We start from the raw sequence: 18918 nt of genomic DNA on the forward strand, positions 1-18918 counted from the left end.
TTTGTGCTATTGCCATAGAGAATGCATTGGGCGTTTAAGTTAAATAACTCATAAACTACAAAACATAAAAATAAAAAAAAGTTCCAGCATGTGTCTCCACAGTAAGCTGAATAATAAAAAGTGTGAATGGAGTTTCTAGGTGAAAGTGACTTTTGACGTGCCTATAGAGCTGTCATTGAGCCCCATGTTAAATGTCTCAAATTTGAAAGCACTATATTTCTAAAACTATGAAACATTTCAAAGATTCCTTTTCAGGCAAACATGTCCACCGTAAGATGAACCTAAGTAGGCTAGAATGGGGTTGCTAGGTGTAAGTATGTAGGACTAGTAGCATGCCAAAGTTTGTGCTATTGCCATAGAGAATGCATTGGGCGTTTAAGTTAAATAACTCATAAACTACAAAACATAAAAATATAAAAAAGTTCCAGCATGTGTCTCCACAGTAAGCTGAATAATAAAAAGTGTGAATGGAGTTTCTAGGTGAAAGTGACTTTTGACGTGCCTATAGAGCTGCCATTGAGCCCCATGTTAAATGTCTCAAATTTGAAAGCACTATATTTCTAAAGCTATGAAACATTTCAAAGATTCCTTTTCAGGCAAACATGTCCACCGTAAGATGAACCTAAGTAGGCTAGAATGGGGTTGCTAGGTGTAAGTATGTAGGACTAGTAGCATGCCAAAGTTTGTGCTATTGCCATAGAGAATGCATTGGGCGTTTAAGTTAAATAACTCATAAACTACAAAACATAAAAATAAAAAAAAGTTCCAGCATGTGTCTCCACAGTAAGCTGAATAATAAAAAGTGTGAATGGAGTTTCTAGGTGAAAGTGACTTTTGACGTGCCTATAGAGCTGTCATTGAGCCCCATGTTAAATGTTTCAAATTTGAAAGCACTATATTTCTAAAACTATGAAACATTTCAAAGATTCCTTTTCAGGCAAACATGTCCACCGTAAGATGAACCTAAGTAGGCTAGAATGGGGTTGCTAGGTGTAAGTATGTAGGACTAGTAGCATGCCAAATTTTGTGCTATTGCCATAGAGAATGCATTGGGCGTTTAAGTTAAATAACTCATAAACTACAAAACATAAAAATAAAAAAAAGTTCCAGCATGTGTCTCCACAGTAAGCTGAATAATAAAAAGTGTGAATGGAGTTTCTAGGTGAAAGTGACTTTTGACGTGCCTATAGAGCTGTCATTGAGCCCCATGTTAAATGTCTCAAATTTGAAAGCACTATATTTCTAAAACTATGAAACATTTCAAAGATTCCTTTTCAGGCAAACATGTCCACCGTAAGATGAACCTAAGTAGGCTAGAATGGGGTTGCTAGGTGTAAGTATGTAGGACTAGTAGCATGCCAAAGTTTGTGCTATTGCCATAGAGAATGCATTGGGCGTTTAAGTTAAATAACTCATAAACTACAAAACATAAAAATTAAAAAAAGTTCCAGCATGTGTCTCCACAGTAAGCTGAATAATAAAAAGTGTGAATGGAGTTTCTAGGTGAAAGTGACTTTTGACGTGCCTATAGAGCTGTCATTGAGCCCCATGTTAAATGTCTCAAATTTGAAAGCACTATATTTCTAAAACTATGAAACATTTCAAAGATTCCTTTTCAGGCAAACATGTCCACCGTAAGATGAACCTAAGTAGGCTAGAATGGGGTTGCTAGGTGTAAGTATGTAGGACTAGTAGCATGCCAAATTTTGTGCTATTGCCATAGAGAATGCATTGGGTGTTTAAGTTAAATAACTCATAAACTACAAAACATAAAAATAAAAAAAAAGTTCCAGCATGTGTCTCCACAGTAAGCTGAATAATAAAAAGTGTGAATGGAGTTTCTAGGTGAACGTGACTTTTGACGTGCCTATAGAGCTGCCATTGAGCCCCGTGTTAAATGTCTCAAATTTGAAAGCACTATGGTCCTGATTCTTCAAAAACTAAATGCGCCAGAGTGTAACGGTGACGGAAACAGATATCGTATTTATCCGTCCGATCAAGCTACGTTGAGATGACGTGTTATTCAGAGAGTGGTGTGTACCACAGGTGCACTGGCGTATCGCAGGTGTATGTCATACTGAAAGCAGCGGGTGCAAAGTGATCGGAAAAGCAACCGACAACCTCATCTGCATTGATCCACGCCCCATATCGACCATAAAAGGCTTCAAGCATGACTCAGCAGACAGCAGTTTGTCTGAGATCACAGCCGCGGTCACTGCTATATCCAAGCTTACAATGGTGCGTGCTCCGCTGAAGCAATATAATTATAATTTATTTAATTAAGTTCGGGACCAAGGCGGGTGTTCACTCACACCTTTGCAGAGGTAAAACATATCCGACATTTAAAATATCGGATATGTCAATGCAAAAGTCGTCTTTTCAGAGAGAGCGAGAGAGAGAGAGAGACGAGAGAGGGAGGGGGGCTGCATGGGCCCTCGACACTGTTGCGCGATAAAGAACAGTAGCCCATACATTCATAAGTAAATATATTATAGGCCTACCTCGTAGGCCTGGGATCCTCTTGTCTGAAGAAATTATAATCCAGTGAGTTTATCCAGTGAGTTAAACTATTCTGTGTGTGGCATCCATGTGATCAATATCAATATACATTATTATAAATTCTGTCTGTGTGTCCGTCATGTTCACGAGTGGAGGTGAGCTGGTTTAAAACTGATATGACTGGCCGACTTTCAAACACGCTGCATTCATTAGGCTAATATTGGTCTTCTATTTTTTTATATACCCCCCCCCCCCCCCCCCCCCCACACACACACACACACACACACACCGACAAGGATCTCCGTAACAAAACAATTTCATTAGGCCTGCCGCCGCCTACTGCAGGCATTACTGTCTACACTAAACTATGTTGGATTCGTACAGTGCAGAATGCAGATAAGCCTATGTTCTTATTATAACTGTGAATTTGTTTTTTAACATGCAGCGCGAGTCCGCGAGATCCGATCTACAAGCTCACAACCGTTGCACTTCGAGACGAGTAGAAGGCTGCCGAGTGAGCATCCCCAATCGCGCATGATATAAATATCCTAATAAATAAATAAAAAGGTGTCGGCTTGCGGGGCAGTTTCTGTATATGGGACTCTATAGGCTAACTTGCCTATAATGCATGCATTTAGGCATACAAGTGCACTCGGCTTTTATATATATATATTTATATCGTTTTTTGTGCTGATTTTTTGTGCTGATCGACCAATATGTTGGGGGCACATGCCTACATATTTTATCTGAGATTTGGGGACTATTTATTGATTCAGCATGAAGACTAAAGCCTTCTGAATAAATCTATATGCAAGTGTATGCTTCCGCAAATTTCTCCGCCACCTAAAGAGGTGGCGGAGGATTTAGCGGAGTTTCCGACGAACCAAAGTCAGAGTCAAGTTCACGGCCATTTCCATGAATTCCAAATTAATGTGGGAAATCCACGTAAATGCCTTTCCGCCAGCGTCACGGCAATATATCAGCGGAAACACGTTGAAGAATCAGGCCCATTATTTCTAAAACTATGAAACATTTCAAAGATTCCTTTTCAGGCAAACATGTCCACCGTAAGATGAACCTAAGTAGGCTAGAATGGGGTTGCTAGGTGTAAGTATGTAGGACTAGTAGCATGCCAAAGTTTGTGCTATTGCCATAGAGAATGCATTGGGCGTTTAAGTTAAATAACTCATAAACTACAAAACATAAAAATAAAAAAAAGTAACCGCATGTGTCTCCACAGTAAGCTGAATAATAAAAAGTGTGAATGGAGTTTCTAGGTGAAAGTGACTTTTGACGTGCCTATAGAGCTGTCATTGAGCCCCATGTTAAATGTTTCAAATTTGAAAGCACTATATTTCTAAAACTATGAAACATTTCAAAGATTCCTTTTCAGGCAAACATGTCCACCATAAGATGAACCTAAGTAGGCTAGAATGGGGTTGCTAGGTGTAAGTATGTAGGACTAGTAGCATGCCAAATTTTGTGCTATTGCCATAGAGAATGCATTGGGCGTTTAAGTTAAATAACTCATAAACTACAAAACATAAAAATAAAAAAAAGTTCCAGCATGTGTCTCCACAGTAAGCTGAATAATAAAAAGTGTGAATGGAGTTTCTAGGTGAAAGTGACTTTTGACGTGCCTATAGAGCTGTCATTGAGCCCCATGTTAAATGTCTCAAATTTGAAAGCACTATATTTCTAAAACTATGAAACATTTCAAAGATTCCTTTTCAGGCAAACATGTCGACCGTAAGATGAACCTAAGTAGGCTAGAATGGGGTTGCTAGGTGTAAGTATGTAGGACTAGTAGCATGCCAAAGTTTGTGCTATTGCCATAGAGAATGCATTGGGCGTTTAAGTTAAATAACTCATAAACTACAAAACATAAAAATATAAAAAAGTTCCAGCATGTGTCTCCACAGTAAGCTGAATAATAAAAAGTGTGAATGGAGTTTCTAGGTGAAAGTGACTTTTGACGTGCCTATAGAGCTGCCATTGAGCCCCATGTTAAATGTCTCAAATTTGAAAGCACTATATTTCTAAAGCTATGAAACATTTCAAAGATTCCTTTTCAGGCAAACATGTCCACCGTAAGATGAACCTAAGTAGGCTAGAATGGGGTTGCTAGGTGTAAGTATGTAGGACTAGTAGCATGCCAAAGTTTGTGCTATTGCCATAGAGAATGCATTGGGCGTTTAAGTTAAATAACTCATAAACTACAAAACATAAAAATAAAAAAAAGTTCCAGCATGTGTCTCCACAGTAAGCTGAATAATAAAAAGTGTGAATGGAGTTTCTAGGTGAAAGTGACTTTTGACGTGCCTATAGAGCTGTCATTGAGCCCCATGTTAAATGTTTCAAATTTGAAAGCACTATATTTCTAAAACTATGAAACATTTCAAAGATTCCTTTTCAGGCAAACATGTCCACCGTAAGATGAACCTAAGTAGGCTAGAATGGGGTTGCTAGGTGTAAGTATGTAGGACTAGTAGCATGCCAAATTTTGTGCTATTGCCATAGAGAATGCATTGGGCGTTTAAGTTAAATAACTCATAAACTACAAAACATAAAAATAAAATAAAGTTCCAGCATGTGTCTCCACAGTAAGCTGAATAATAAAAAGTGTGAATGGAGTTTCTAGGTGAAAGTGACTTTTGACGTGCCTATAGAGCTGTCATTGAGCCCCATGTTAAATGTCTCAAATTTGAAAGCACTATATTTCTAAAACTATGAAACATTTCAAAGATTCCTTTTCAGGCAAACATGTCCACCGTAAGATGAACCTAAGTAGGCTAGAATGGGGTTGCTAGGTGTAAGTATGTAGGACTAGTAGCATGCCAGATTTTGTGCTATTGCCATAGAGAATGCATTGGGTGTTTAAGTTAAATAACTCATAAACTACAAAACATAAAAATAAAAAAAAGTTCCAGCATGTGTCTCCACAGTAAGCTGAATAATAAAAAGTGTGAATGGAGTTTCTAGGTGAAAGTGACTTTTGACGTGCCTATAGAGCTGCCATTGAGCCCCATGTTAAATGTCTCAAATTTGAAAGCACTATATTTCTAAAACTATGAAACATTTCAAAGATTCCTTTTCAGGCAAACATGTCCACCGTAAGATGAACCTAAGTAGGCTAGAATGGGGTTGCTAGGTGTAAGTATGTAGGACTAGTAGCATGTCACATTTTGTGCTATTGCCATAGAGAATGCATTGGGCGTTTAAGTTAAACTAGAAAGCAGTTCCCTGCAGAAACTGCGTGGGCTCGCCAAAAGACGCAATGTATATAATGTACAGTAGAAAATGTATTAAAGCTGAAGGAAAAGTTTAAAAAAGAATGTATAAAAATTGGTAAAAAGAATAAGCATAAATAACTGCATAAAGCGGAATAAAGTATGTGGAAGTAGTACGATGCCCAAAAAGTGGCAGAATAAAGTAAGTAAAGTATTACTGTCTACTAATGATTTGTAATGTATGAATAATGATTTACAATGTATTCTTGATGAATTAAGAAAAGGTAAAAAAGAAAAAGAAAAAAAATAGTAAATCCAATGGAGTATACATATAAAAGCATTCATGAGCTTAACAGAAATAGCATGCTTTTACATAGCATACATAGGTTCAAATAGCATATAGGCCTATCTTTAAAAGCATAAACACAATGATTATTGATAATGGTCTAAGATTTTTCTTTAAATGTAAAAAAATATATATATTAAGTTCTTTATTAAAAGTTTTTTCTTTTTAAGTTTAAAAATAAAAGTTAAAGTTTTTAATTTTTAAATGTTTTTATTTATTTATTTATTTTTTTCATTTATTTTTCATTTTATTTAAAAAAAATAATTTTTTTCTGAAAGTATTTATTTATAAACGTGTGTGCGTGTGTGTGTGCGTGCGTGCGTGCGTGCGTGCGCTTGCGAGAGCTGTGTAAAGGCCAGCCAATAGGAAGACAGGGTGTGTGTGTGCGTGCGTGCGTGCGTGCTCTTGCGAGAGCTGTGTAAAGGCCATCCAATTGCACAAATAGCAGACCTACAAGCCCACAAGGTATCGCAGAGCAACTCATTGAGATCTTGTAACTTTAATTTCAGCCCTGTAATTAAGCCCTTATATGTCTCAGCTGTGGAAGTGTAAAAGACTGCCAGCACTATGAGTGGCGCGCAACTTGAAGGTCTGCTATTTTACAATGGTCCTGAATGGGGGGAAACTATGCCCGAACAAATTGCTCTATCGCAAAAAGTAAAAGTCGAATGCAAATATTTTTTTCGCTGTGAAAATGTGGTTATAAGAGCGAGTTAAGAATTGTCATCGCGATAATTTCCTCGTAAGGATTTTACAATGGAGGTCAATGAGCAGCTTGACTGTATTTGTGTCACTTAAAAGGCCGTAGTTCACATTCTGTATGTCTCTGTGCTTTGGTGGTCACATTGTGTGAAAGAGGACATGTGTGGCTACAAAATGACCAAAGAACATGCGTGTAAAATGAATATTTTGGCCGGGACGACAATTAGTTTGGTAAATTTTCAAGGAAAGATTTTCTGTCTTCCGCACTCTAGTGAAAGAAGCCCCGCACTCTAAGTTGGCACTAATTAGGCGAAACGGCCTGCGATTGAACTGCGATTTCGGAGAAACCGTTAAACGTATTCGAATACGGTTTGAACCACGAAAAAGTCCAGAGTCGTGTGAGCTTTCTAAAGTTTCTACGTTTCTACGACAAAGTATGCCAGAGTAATGAGGCTGCAAAAGTGAGGTTGATTTAGAGATAAATCCCATACATAGTCAATGGGAGGAAAAAACTATAAATAAAGTTAAATATTTTAAAAGGTATAAACCTTTTCAAAACAACTTTTTCACCAATGAAAGTTCAAAGATAGATGAACATTATAAAGTTTTAATGAAGTTTCAAAGTGAAAGTATGACGGAGTAATAAGAGCTCAAAAAAGTTAACTGTGAAAAATGGGACCTTTCTTCCATCGACTCTCATTATAAAGAATGTAAAAAAAAGTTAAAAAGTTAAAAAGTATAAAAAGTATAAAAATATATATAAATTCAAATGTTAGCATAAATAACTGCAAAGAGCTGAACAGTTTGAAGTTTGAACTAAATTTCTAGTATAAAGTATGCGGAAGTAGTTAGGTGCCAAAAAAAGCGGCGGAATAAAGAAGAAGAAGCGGCGGAATAAATATAGACTGGCAATAACTATTGTGTGCTCGCTGTGGCGAGCCCACAAATATAAACTGAGAGTAACTAGTGTGTGCTCGCTGTGGCGAGCCCACAATAACTATAAAACATTTAAAAGTAAAACTTTCCAGCATGTGTCTCCACAGTAACCTTGGGAGTTGCACCTAGGTAGCACCTTGCTGGCAAGATGGCAGCCGTGTAAAAGTCCTGTACATGCCCGTCGGCCACCATACGTACTTACAGACCTGTAAGGTTCCATCAATTGGTTCTAGTTCTAGTGAACAGAAATAATAAATAGTTGGTAACCCAACTGTAGGGAGTGCAAACACAGTAAAGAACCTGGGGCTACCGCTATATATGAAAAGGCAACACAATGAACAGGAAAATAAATGTAACCATGTAAATACAACAAATTGAGCAGAGCACTGCAGGGAGTTGAACCCCATTCCGGTAAACCAGAAGTACCACAACCAGTGCCTTGGTTTTCATTTTTTGTACAGGTCCATTCGTTTCAACAGTAAATTAATTTCACAATTTACATTTTAGGCCTACTCAATAATTAATAACGGTATATAAAGAAGAAAAAAAAAAAGGAGCACAAAACTAACATTTTTGAATTATTGTCTCCACCAGGCCAAAGGTCATGGACTTTTCGCTTTTCGAATCCAAGAAAATGGTGCAACTTACCGTGGACAGCCTATTCATCCAAACAGAACAGTCCCATCGAATTGTATTAAATAATGTCAAACTCACCAACATTGCAGCTGTACAGAAAGCTTGAATTATCCTCTATATCTACAATGTATTTGTTTAATAAAAATCCTGTAGACATGTTATGAGCTACTCTCCGACAAGAAAATCCTTGCAGATGATTTTTTCCTAACTGTTGGTATTAAAGTTTGTTGTTCAGTGAAATTGCTGACCACCCAAAAATGTTCAAATCAAAGACACTTGACATTGACTTGTTTCCAGTTGGTATTCAGTGTATTTATTTTCCACATTTCCAGACACCATGGTTCTGACAAAACAGGAGAAAAACATTGAGCATATCAATACTCAGAATTCAAACGGTAAAGTGGGGTATTGCAATACATCAATTAGCTCGAAAACCTATAACTCAAAGCATAAATATAGTAAGTAAATAATACAATCAATAAACAAGAGCTTACATTTTGTCAGTGACGCATGGCTGGTCTGGAGTGGAGAGCGGTGTGAGTGAACTGTGTGTGGAGTGAGTGTGAGTGTTTGTAGTGGAGCACACCTGAGCTGACAATGGCAATCAACCCAGAGTGCTGATGGCAGACACCTGTGGGTGATTGGTGCAGTGGTGGAAGGGGAGTTGTGAAGGGTTTTGTCCACCAGAGGCTGCCATTTGGATAGCAAGCAGATAATTCACAACAGCTGCCCCCACGGTAGCTCAGCTACTGTGAACATAAAGGGAATTGTCTTTGCTGTCGAGGTGTCAGTGAGTGTAGTGCAGGGACAAACGGTGTAGTGTACCGGGATGGACACAAAATGTTCAGTTGTCAGTTCGGGGTCGGACTTTGTCTGTGAAGAGGGAGACATTCAGCCGCCCAATGGGACGCAAACTTGGGGCTGGTGAGGAGAGGCGTTCAGCCGCCCGTGTTGACCAGATCTTGGGCTAGTGACAGGGGGTTACCTCGGGCGGACGGCCCGGAGGCTGGGTAGGAGTGGAACTGGCCGCCCCAGTCAGGAATGAAGGATGGGGCAGGTACGGAGGGTGGCCAGGAGGTTTGGACCCAGGGGACCAAGGCCGTCGACACGACCGCTCTGGCGGACGACCACTGTAGGGGGCTTTAGGCTTGGAACGCCAACGATGGCAGTCTGGGCGTGAAGACTGATGGCGTTTCCCTGCCTGCCTCCCACGGAGGATCCAGTAGTGCCTACGGAGTTCTGCAAAAGCTCGCTCCGGACCAGAGTGGAGCAGCCTCTCATCAAAGTCCTTGATGAGCAGTTTAGTGATAGGATGTACGGGATCCAGCACAACAGGGTGCAAAGGAGACTGGAGGGGGCCCTGAACATTCCGGAGCCTCCCGCCAACCCTTATGAGGCCTGTCTGCCCATCAAGTTCGGGGGCAAGGGTTCTGAGCCTGCTGTTGAGGCGCAGAGGTTTGTTGGCCCGTAGGGCTTTCAGCTCCATGGGGAAGCTCTCAGTTTGGCATCGTTTGATGAGTTGGAGCTCGGCATCCATATAGGTTGGGGCTGGTGAACTCCCAGGAGTTTGACTGTGGAGCTCATCGGAGGTGAGTTGTACCAAGTCCTTCCATGAGGGGTACTGAGTGGAGTTGGGGGGCACCTGACCCAGAGTTTGGATGGTGGTCAAGTTGCAAAGGGTGAGACCTTTAACTTCCGAAAGATCTGGTTGGGTTGTGCTTGCAGGCCGGACGGGCCAACGGTCGTGTGGTTGCTTAAGGGAAGCAGGTCCATTTTTCCAACGACTTGGCTGGGATAGGTCAGCAAGGGTTTTTCCTCTGGCAATGTCGCCAGCAGGATTGTTGTGGGAATCCACATATCGGCCTTGGAGGGTCCATCCCAGCTGTGTGTGCACTGCCAGGGGGCCTCCCTGGGGGCCTCTTCTCACCGGCTCTATAGGTGAGATCAAGTGGGAGTTGTCGGATCCAATCAAGATCAGAGGCTGGACCTTTCGGAAGGATCGAAGGGGGATATCCCTCAGGTATGGATAGTGCCGCTTGAGGGACTGGATGGGGTAGGTTTGGTCGATGAGGTCAATACCTTCGGCTGTGAAAGCTTGCTTGAGAGGGTATCTGACTGATGGTGTGAGTATGGGAGATATCTCAAACTGCACACTTTTCCCTTCAAGGTGGGTAAGCTCTGATCGGATGGTGCGAAGAGCCAATACCTCCCTCTTCCCCTTCAACTGGAGATGTTTGACTGCAGCCGGGAGAATCATGGACCGGACTGAGCCATCATCCAGAACTGCATGTGTACTGAGTGAAACGTTGTTGTGCCATAGAAGTACGGGGACAACTTTAAGAAGTACACGGTCTGAAGGATTGGTATGAGGGGAGTAGATCTTGCTTTGTGGGCGGGAATGATCCGACCTTGGCTCTGAGTCGGCCACAGGGTGCAAGACCCGGAGATGAAGTTGACCGCAGTCAGGACAGGGCTTTTTCAAGGTGCAATCACTAGCCAAGTGAGAGGTACGGCCGCACTTCCAGCATCTCTTGTCCTTCAGTATCCATGATCGCAGTTCCTCCTTAGTCTGAGACTCGATCTTGGAACATCTGGTGATGTAGTGGTCGTTGGCCCGGCAGAACAGGCAGTGAATGTTAGGCTTGTTATAGGATTTCCCTGGGGATTTGGATTTCTGAAAGGACTGGGTCTGAGGGGCATCTGGTTCCGAGCCATGATAGACAGCTGCTTGGCTCTTGTTCTTGGTTGTCTTAGGTGGCCTGGTATTGGGTTGCTCCTGCTGTTGGCCACCGTGGTACCGCTGAACGAGACGGTTAGAGAGCCTCTGCTGTTGAGCCTTGGATTGCAGCCATCCGGCCAAGTCCCTCAGGTTGTAGGGGTTAAGTGTGGCGACAGTGAGTTTGCCTTGTAGATGTAGGAACTCGATGAAGCTCTCCCTCAGGTATTTTGGCAGTTTGCTCAGCAGGCGGTCAACATGTGAGCAGCAGTTGAGCTCGTAGCCGGTACGACCCTCAAGAGATTCGAGCATGCTGACAAGCAGGTGAACCTGAAGTGAGAAGTGCTGGACAGCTTGGGGGTCATTGGATTTGACGTCCGGGGCTGTAAGGATCGCTGCAATCTCACTCTGAGCCAGCTGGTGGGGTTGACCGTACTGCAGCTGCAGGGCCTGCATCGCCGCAGTGTAGGGCTCCACCTGATGGCGGCAAGACTGGGCGATCATCTGAGCCTCAGGGAATTTGAGGTGCTCAAGAAGGACATGATATTTATATTTTTCACTCAATTGAACATGAGGATCGAGCAGGTTGTCGAGTGCCAGCTTCAGGTTGGCAAAGTCTTTTTCATTGTCTTGAATGAAGTCAAGGATTGAAGGCTTTGGGATGCCATACACGGCTGGCCCATAGGGATGATGAGCTGGTGGTTGGCATGGTACCTGTACAGGAGGCACCTGACCTGAAAGAGGTGGCCGAAGTTGGGGCCCAGCATAGTGAATAGGCGGAGGTGTGGGACATGAATTCCCAGGTCTGTCTGGCTGGGAAGGAGGCAGTGACTGGAGACGGCCAGCAGAGAGAACCAGAGCGTGGTGGAAGGTTTGAAGGTTTGGTGACAGAAGTGGCTGGGAATAGGCAGGATGCAGTCGAGAGGGGGTAGAGTGGGAATGGACCACTTGGACTGGGGAGCAGATGATCTGCTGATCTGGGTGTATGGCTGAAGGAGGCTTTCGTGATTGAGTGGGGGGAGGTGGAGCTGACCGGTTCTTCTTAACTGTACTTGGAGGGAGGTTGTAGGCCCTTTCCCAATTCATTTTTTAACCCTACCCCTCAGCCCTTGCCCCTTCCCCTTGTCCCTACATAATGAGTGTCAAGGGGTAGGGAGATGAATCATCCCCCTAGGAATTAGAATGTCCCTTATAGATTGCTACGTCATCGCTGTGCGACGCAATTGTGCGACGGAAACCCTTGGACGTAAACATCCCGTTTCAGTGTTTATTGGGTAACTTAGCAACCGGTTTCTTCTTCTTCTCTGCGTTTTATGGCGGATCGCACCAACATAAAAGTGCATACCGTCACCTACTGTACAAGAGTGATTCTCAGACAGACACTGAGAGTGAGACAGTGCAAGTTAAATTTAGCAACAAGCGCAACAGGTATAATGCCTTCTCCGGCTATTATTGTGTCCTTGGCGTGGGCAATGACTATTTTTTGGCGGCTGAGGGCGGAGAAACAAGCGGGAGCAAGAAGACGAAGGTTCATCCGAAATGTGGGAGTATTGGTGGCGCAGTTAGAGGTATGTAGACCCGTAGCACTAGCAATGTAATAATAAGCTCATAAGCCCTCGAGCTTGGCAATGTTGTAACTTAGAACGTTACAGTTTCGAACTAACGTTAACCAACGATTGATTTGTATTTGTTTAACTAGTAACCTGTTGGTTGATGTAACGTTGATAGCCATTTGTGAAATACGCACGTTGATTGTGTGTTTGTTTGTTTTCCCGTTTGTTTACTGCCCCCCCCCCCCCCCCCCTGTGTGTGTGTGTGTTAGATGCATATATTATTATTTATTTCCTTTCAAGTCTGCTTGGTGTAAAAAGTATAGGCAAAACAAGCAACTGGCTTAACATAAACCATTTGTCGACTCTTTATAGTGCAAAGTTATGATCAAATGGAATTAATGCATTTAATGTTCATTCTATGACCAAAATAAACTAAAACTGAATTGAACTGAGTAATGCTATCCTACACATTATTGCCTTTATTAGGTTGGGGGAGGTGGGAATCCTTTGCTGTAGGCAATTTATTTTTGCTCAGAGATATTCAACCTGATGTTACACCCCTGTCTTCTACCTGTGTAGCTGAGGCTAGCAAGCAGAATCAGTGTATTCTTTCAAATCACTTCTGAAAGTGGTTTCTGCTTTTGTTATAAGATTAGTATTTTTTTGCTGTTTATTCTGTTATTTATTGTTAGTATGCTGTTTTAACCGTATTAAATGTATTATCATTACACCTGGTAGCCTACAACATATAAATGACAAACTAAACAAGCTTTTTTTCAATTTCAGAGAGGTCGACGTGCAGTTTACTGCCAGTTAAACACCACTGTGCCTGTCCTGCGTGTATGGTTTGATGTTGAGAGGGAGCTGAGAGCTGACTTCCGTCTCACCAGAAGGTCAATGAATGCTGTCATGAGGCTACTGCAGAGAGACCAGGACCATGGCTGGGGTCATCAAATGGAAGTCCTGGTTTACATCTACTGGCTGGGTCATGGTCTCTCATACCGGTGTGTGTGTAACACATTCAGCATCCCCATCTCCACCTGTCATCGGATTATCCACAGAGTGGCCAAGCACATTTGTCGCCACCAGAGCCTCGCCATCCGGTTCCCTCAGGCAGATGAGCTCCATGCTGTTGGCCAAGGATTTGCCCACTTATCCAAAACCCCTGCTTTCAATAATGTAGTTGGTGCGATAGACGGCAGCCATGTGAGGATCAAACCCCCCAAGACGCACCACCTGGACTACCTCAATTACAAGAACTTTTATTCAATCACCATGCAGGCCATTTGTGATTCGGAGGGGAGGTTCTTGGACATCTTTGTGGGTTATCCGGGGGCAGTTCATGACACCCGGATCTTGAAGAACAGCACGTTTTTCAGGGCCAGACAGTACCCCCCCTCCCGGCTACATCCTTATAGGTGATGGAGGCTACCCCTGTTTGCAAACACCTGTCTGTCTCATCACACCCTACAGAGAACCAATTGATGCTATCGCAGCCAGAAAATTTAACACCTGTCATCGAAGGGGGCGTGGGATCATTGAAAGGGCTTTCGGCATGATGAAGACCAGATGGAGGTCGACACTTTTCAAGGCCCTGGAGGTGAAGCCCACCTTCTCACCCATGGTCATTGCCACCTGTGCCTTTCTGCACAATGTCTGTATGGACAATGGAGACACACTGGAGCCAGACGACGATGTGGCTGCAGACCTTCTGGAACCCCGTGCTCCCCCTGAGGGCCTGGCCAATGGTGAAACCTCAGGGAACGACATAAGAGACAGGCTAGCCGCTCTGGTTACAGCCCATGCAGACGGTGTCTAATACATTATATTTTATTATAATATATATATATAATATATATAATATATAATATATATATAATATAATATAATATATATATAATATAATATATATAATTATTATTATGTTTTCGGTCAGTCACCACATTTATTATTTCAGTTTAATAAAGCCAAAGCCAAATAATATATTATTTAGATTATTCCATTACCAATGAGGCCTTTTTTGTTTATTACTACTTTATCCCAAGGTGTTTTAATGGGAAATTGAAATTGAAAAATAAACTGACATGCTTGGCTAAAGTGACTAAAGTATTTTTTTTCAATCGCACAGGAGGCCTGATGAATATCAATAACAATGCTTGGACAACAACTTCTCTAGGAACTATACACTGATCTGTACATTACTGTAGTCCCAGAAGTTTGTTTCCTGTTCCATTTTCCCATGGCTTTGTTTGATTGGTTCAGCATCAGCATCACATTTGAACAGGAAACATGAATGTGTTGTGTGCGTTTCCAGTTCAAGAGACAAAGGTATACCACCTTTGAAAACAGGAATAAATATGTTTGAATTAACTTGCAGGTACAAGAAAGGTTGGATAAAGGCAGGTAGTGTATAAAGTAAATAAATAGTTAAAGTAACTATACAATCACAACAATTGGTTTCTTAAACATTCATTTAATGAATATATTAAGTTATTAACCCATTCTGGGCGGGAACCCATCCCAATGTACATTGTACATTGTACAGTATTTAAAAAAAAAACATGTACATTGTACAGTATTTAAAAAAAAAACATGTACATAAGTACAGTATTAAAAAAATAGACCTTATAATAAATAAAGAAAAAACGCCCTGAGTTAAATTTGTAAACAAATAGCAGCAAACAACAAAATAACAAAACAAAATAAAACATACATCACATCATATGATGTTGGATAAGCTGTGAGCAAATGTGATGTGATTCACATCACATTTGCTCACAGCTTATCCAACATTTTTTCAAATAGGCCCAAAAAACGGTCTGTCTTCGCCTCACTCTCCTCGAATCGCTTTTGTTCCTTTGCACTCTCCTGCCTCAGGAACTCCACTATGGCAGTACCAGTGCCACTGCTGGTCTTCTGCTTCTTGTGGATGTGTGATGTGTGAGCAGGACCAGGTGTATTTGGGGGGGGCATTTCAGGGGTAGGGGTTGTGGCTGAGGCTGAGGCATCGGACGTGCTGGAGCTGGATGCCGAGGGCTCTTCCATCTCCTGAAAGAAAGTATTAAAAAGGAAAGGAATTACAGTATGTTCTGCTTTTACACAACCTCTGCATTAGACTTGTTTACAACAGGGTCCACCATTTTCAATTAATCAGAAAATTACCACGGGTGAAAATGAGGCAACCACCAAGGGAGGATCTACATAGGGCCTGCCTCCAAGCACCTCGTGCATGTCTCCGTAAAATTGCCATGTTGCCGCCGTGTCCTCGCCCCCATCTGTCCCTGATCCCGTTTTGGGAGTTCTGATGTCCTGAAAGACAGACAATTTCCAGAGAAAATAAGTTGTGAAAATGCTTTGTAATAAGCAACCTCACAATATTTGAAACCCAGGGTGTTTTCATGCCCAGTGTTTTATTTTATTTTTTATTTAAAATAAATGTATCTGTATTTAAGAAATACATTGTGATTGTAGTTACTTTAACTATTTCTTTACTTTATAAAGGTATAATAGCATACATGTATAGGGAACACACACACACACACACACACACACACACACACACACACACACACACACACACACACACACACACACACACACACACACAAATATCATTACCTACCCTGTATTTCTTTTTGAGGTTTTCCCATTTTTTGCCAGCCTGCTGGGATGTGAGCTGTCCGCCCAGCCCCAATTCTTCGAGGAGTTTTCTGTATTAGACAAAATGATAAACATTTTTATGGTAGGCCTATATAGACAAGCTAATAAAACCAACAATGTGGTCAAGCGAAATCAACCAAGAATAATGGCCACTAGATGCCAGCAGTGCTGTCAGCTAATGGGTATCCTCTAAAAAATAAAATATATAAACTTTTCCTCACTCCCAAAGAGGTTTGACGGCACTTTTCGACCGCTCGAACTTCAGCTCGTTTTCACTCCTGTACTTTATTAGAGCTCTTGTTTGGTCAGGGGTCCCTGCAAGCATGCCAGAGGATATATGGAGCATAACGTTAGTTTGATGCAAGTGGTACCCCATAAAACCATACCACAGGGCTACTATCACTGCACCGAGTAGCCAAGCCAGATGTTGACACTGAGAGGTCGGACTGATTGTTCCACCAGTCATTTTGATAATGAATAAAGCTGTATAGCTAGCCAAATGAATGGGTAACGTTACGTTAGCCATGGTTTTTAATTTCATGGTCGTATTATGACTGTCATGTTTCAAGGCTATAACGTTATGTATGAATGCAACACCGTAGCATATCGTTATAGAACGTTAGGTTGGTTAACCTTAGCTTGAGATTGCAATAATAATGAATAATATTGATTATTATTATCATATTTTCCCATAATAACAACAAAATAAGATATAGCTTACATTTGTGTGGCGCCTTTCTTCCGCCTCCTGCTCCCAGTCCCGACTCTCCCGATGGTGCTTGAACGTTTGACATGCTTGAATGTTTACGTTTTGATTTCCATTCGCATGGCATTGTGGGATATCCCTTGCTTTTAAGTCGGGTCGCGATATCCCTTCAAACGAAGGGGATTCTACCCCTCGCCCTCATCCCTACCCCTCGCTCCAAAGACAATTGAGATAACCCTTCCCCCTCACGTGAACGCGCATAAGCAAGGGCAAGGGCTAAGGGCCAGGACGAAGGGAGGAATTGGGATTGAGCCGTAGAGTTGGTAGTTGGTGAAGTGCTCCTCTGCAGAATTGTCCTCATTAGTAGTTGATGTGTGTTGAATTCTGACAGACTTCTCCTTCCTGACGACCAACCGTCTATCCTCCGGTGTGGATGTCCCCACATGCTGAGGCTTGTTGCTCTGTGGGGCTTCTGACCCCTGCCGGCCAGTGAGCCTGTATTGGTCTCCTAGGGGTAGCAGGGCTCCTCCTGGTGTCTCAACCCCCTCTTCAGGCCGTGTTGGGCTCATCTGATGAGTGAGGGATTCAAGGTATTCATTTGAATGCACTACCACCTCGTCGGGGTAGTCCTCTGCTTTGGAGTTGAGGGAAGGAGCACCTTCCCCCAACTCCAGTGCACCTCCCTGTGCTCCAAGGAGGAGACCGGTGGGAAGTGCTCCCCCTACTGCTCCAAGATGGTGGTCATCTGGCTCCTCCATTTGTTGGTTGCCACTCATTAGCAAGGTGCTAATGTGAGCTAGCAGGTTGGACCTCTCTCTCCCTTGCCTGCATAGCTCCTCCATTTTCTTCCTCATGGCCTCCATTTCTTCCTTCCCCTCCATCTCTGCTCTTTTTAGAGTTCCGGCCATGTTGGCCAGGGACTCCATGGTCGGTGTGGCCTTTTGTGCGGGGAGCTGTGCCGTCCCATACCTCTGTGGTTTCTGTCTATCCCTGCCAGGGTAGGTCTTGGGCACTGTTCCTCCACTTTCCTCTTGCAGCATATTTTCAATGCAATTTCAATGTTTTTAGTGTAGTATCAATCAAGTCAATGTCTTATTTGGGCAGTCAGCATCCGGATAGAAGGACCATATTAAAGTTTGTTGTTCAGTGAAATTGCTGACCACCCAAAAATGTTCAAATCAAAGACACTTGACATTGACTTGTTTCCAGTTGGTATTCAGTGTATTTATTTTCCACATTTCCAGACACCATGGTTCTGACAAAACAGGAGAAAAAAATGGAGCATATCAATACTAAATATAATAATAATAATACATTATATAATAATAAATATAATATAATAATACTATATCAATAGTAAGTAAATAATACAATCAATAAACAAGAGCTTACATTTTATCAGTGACACATGGCTGGTCTGGAGTGGAGAGCGGTGTGAGTGAACTGTGTGTGGAGTGAGTGTGAGTGTTTGTAGTGGAGCACACCTGAGCTGACAATGGCAATCAACCCAGAGTGCTGATGGCAGACACCTGTGGGTGATTGGTGCAGTGGTGGAAGGGGAGTTGTGAAGGGTTTTGTCCACCAGAGGCAGCCATTTGGATAGCAAGCAGATAATTCACAACAGTTGGAGTTCGGAAGTGCTCGTTGACTAGGTAGCACCTTGTTGGCAAGATGGCAGCCGTGTGCATCTCATCAATTGGTTCTAGTTCTAGTGAACAGAAATAATAAATAAATAGACTTGGTAACCTAACTGTAGGGAGTGCAAACACAGTAAAGAACCTGGGGGTTATCATCTATGAAAAGCCAACACAATGAGCAGTAAATAAAAATGAACCATGTAAATACAACAAATTGAGCAGAGCACTGCAGGTAAACCAGAAGTACCACAACAGTGCCTTGGTTTTTGTTTTGTTTTACGAGGTCCATTCGTTGAA

This window comes from Protomyctophum parallelum (assembly GCF_964188405.1).
Source record: "Protomyctophum parallelum genome assembly, chromosome: 1".
Taxonomy (NCBI): Eukaryota; Metazoa; Chordata; class Actinopteri; order Myctophiformes; family Myctophidae; genus Protomyctophum; species Protomyctophum parallelum.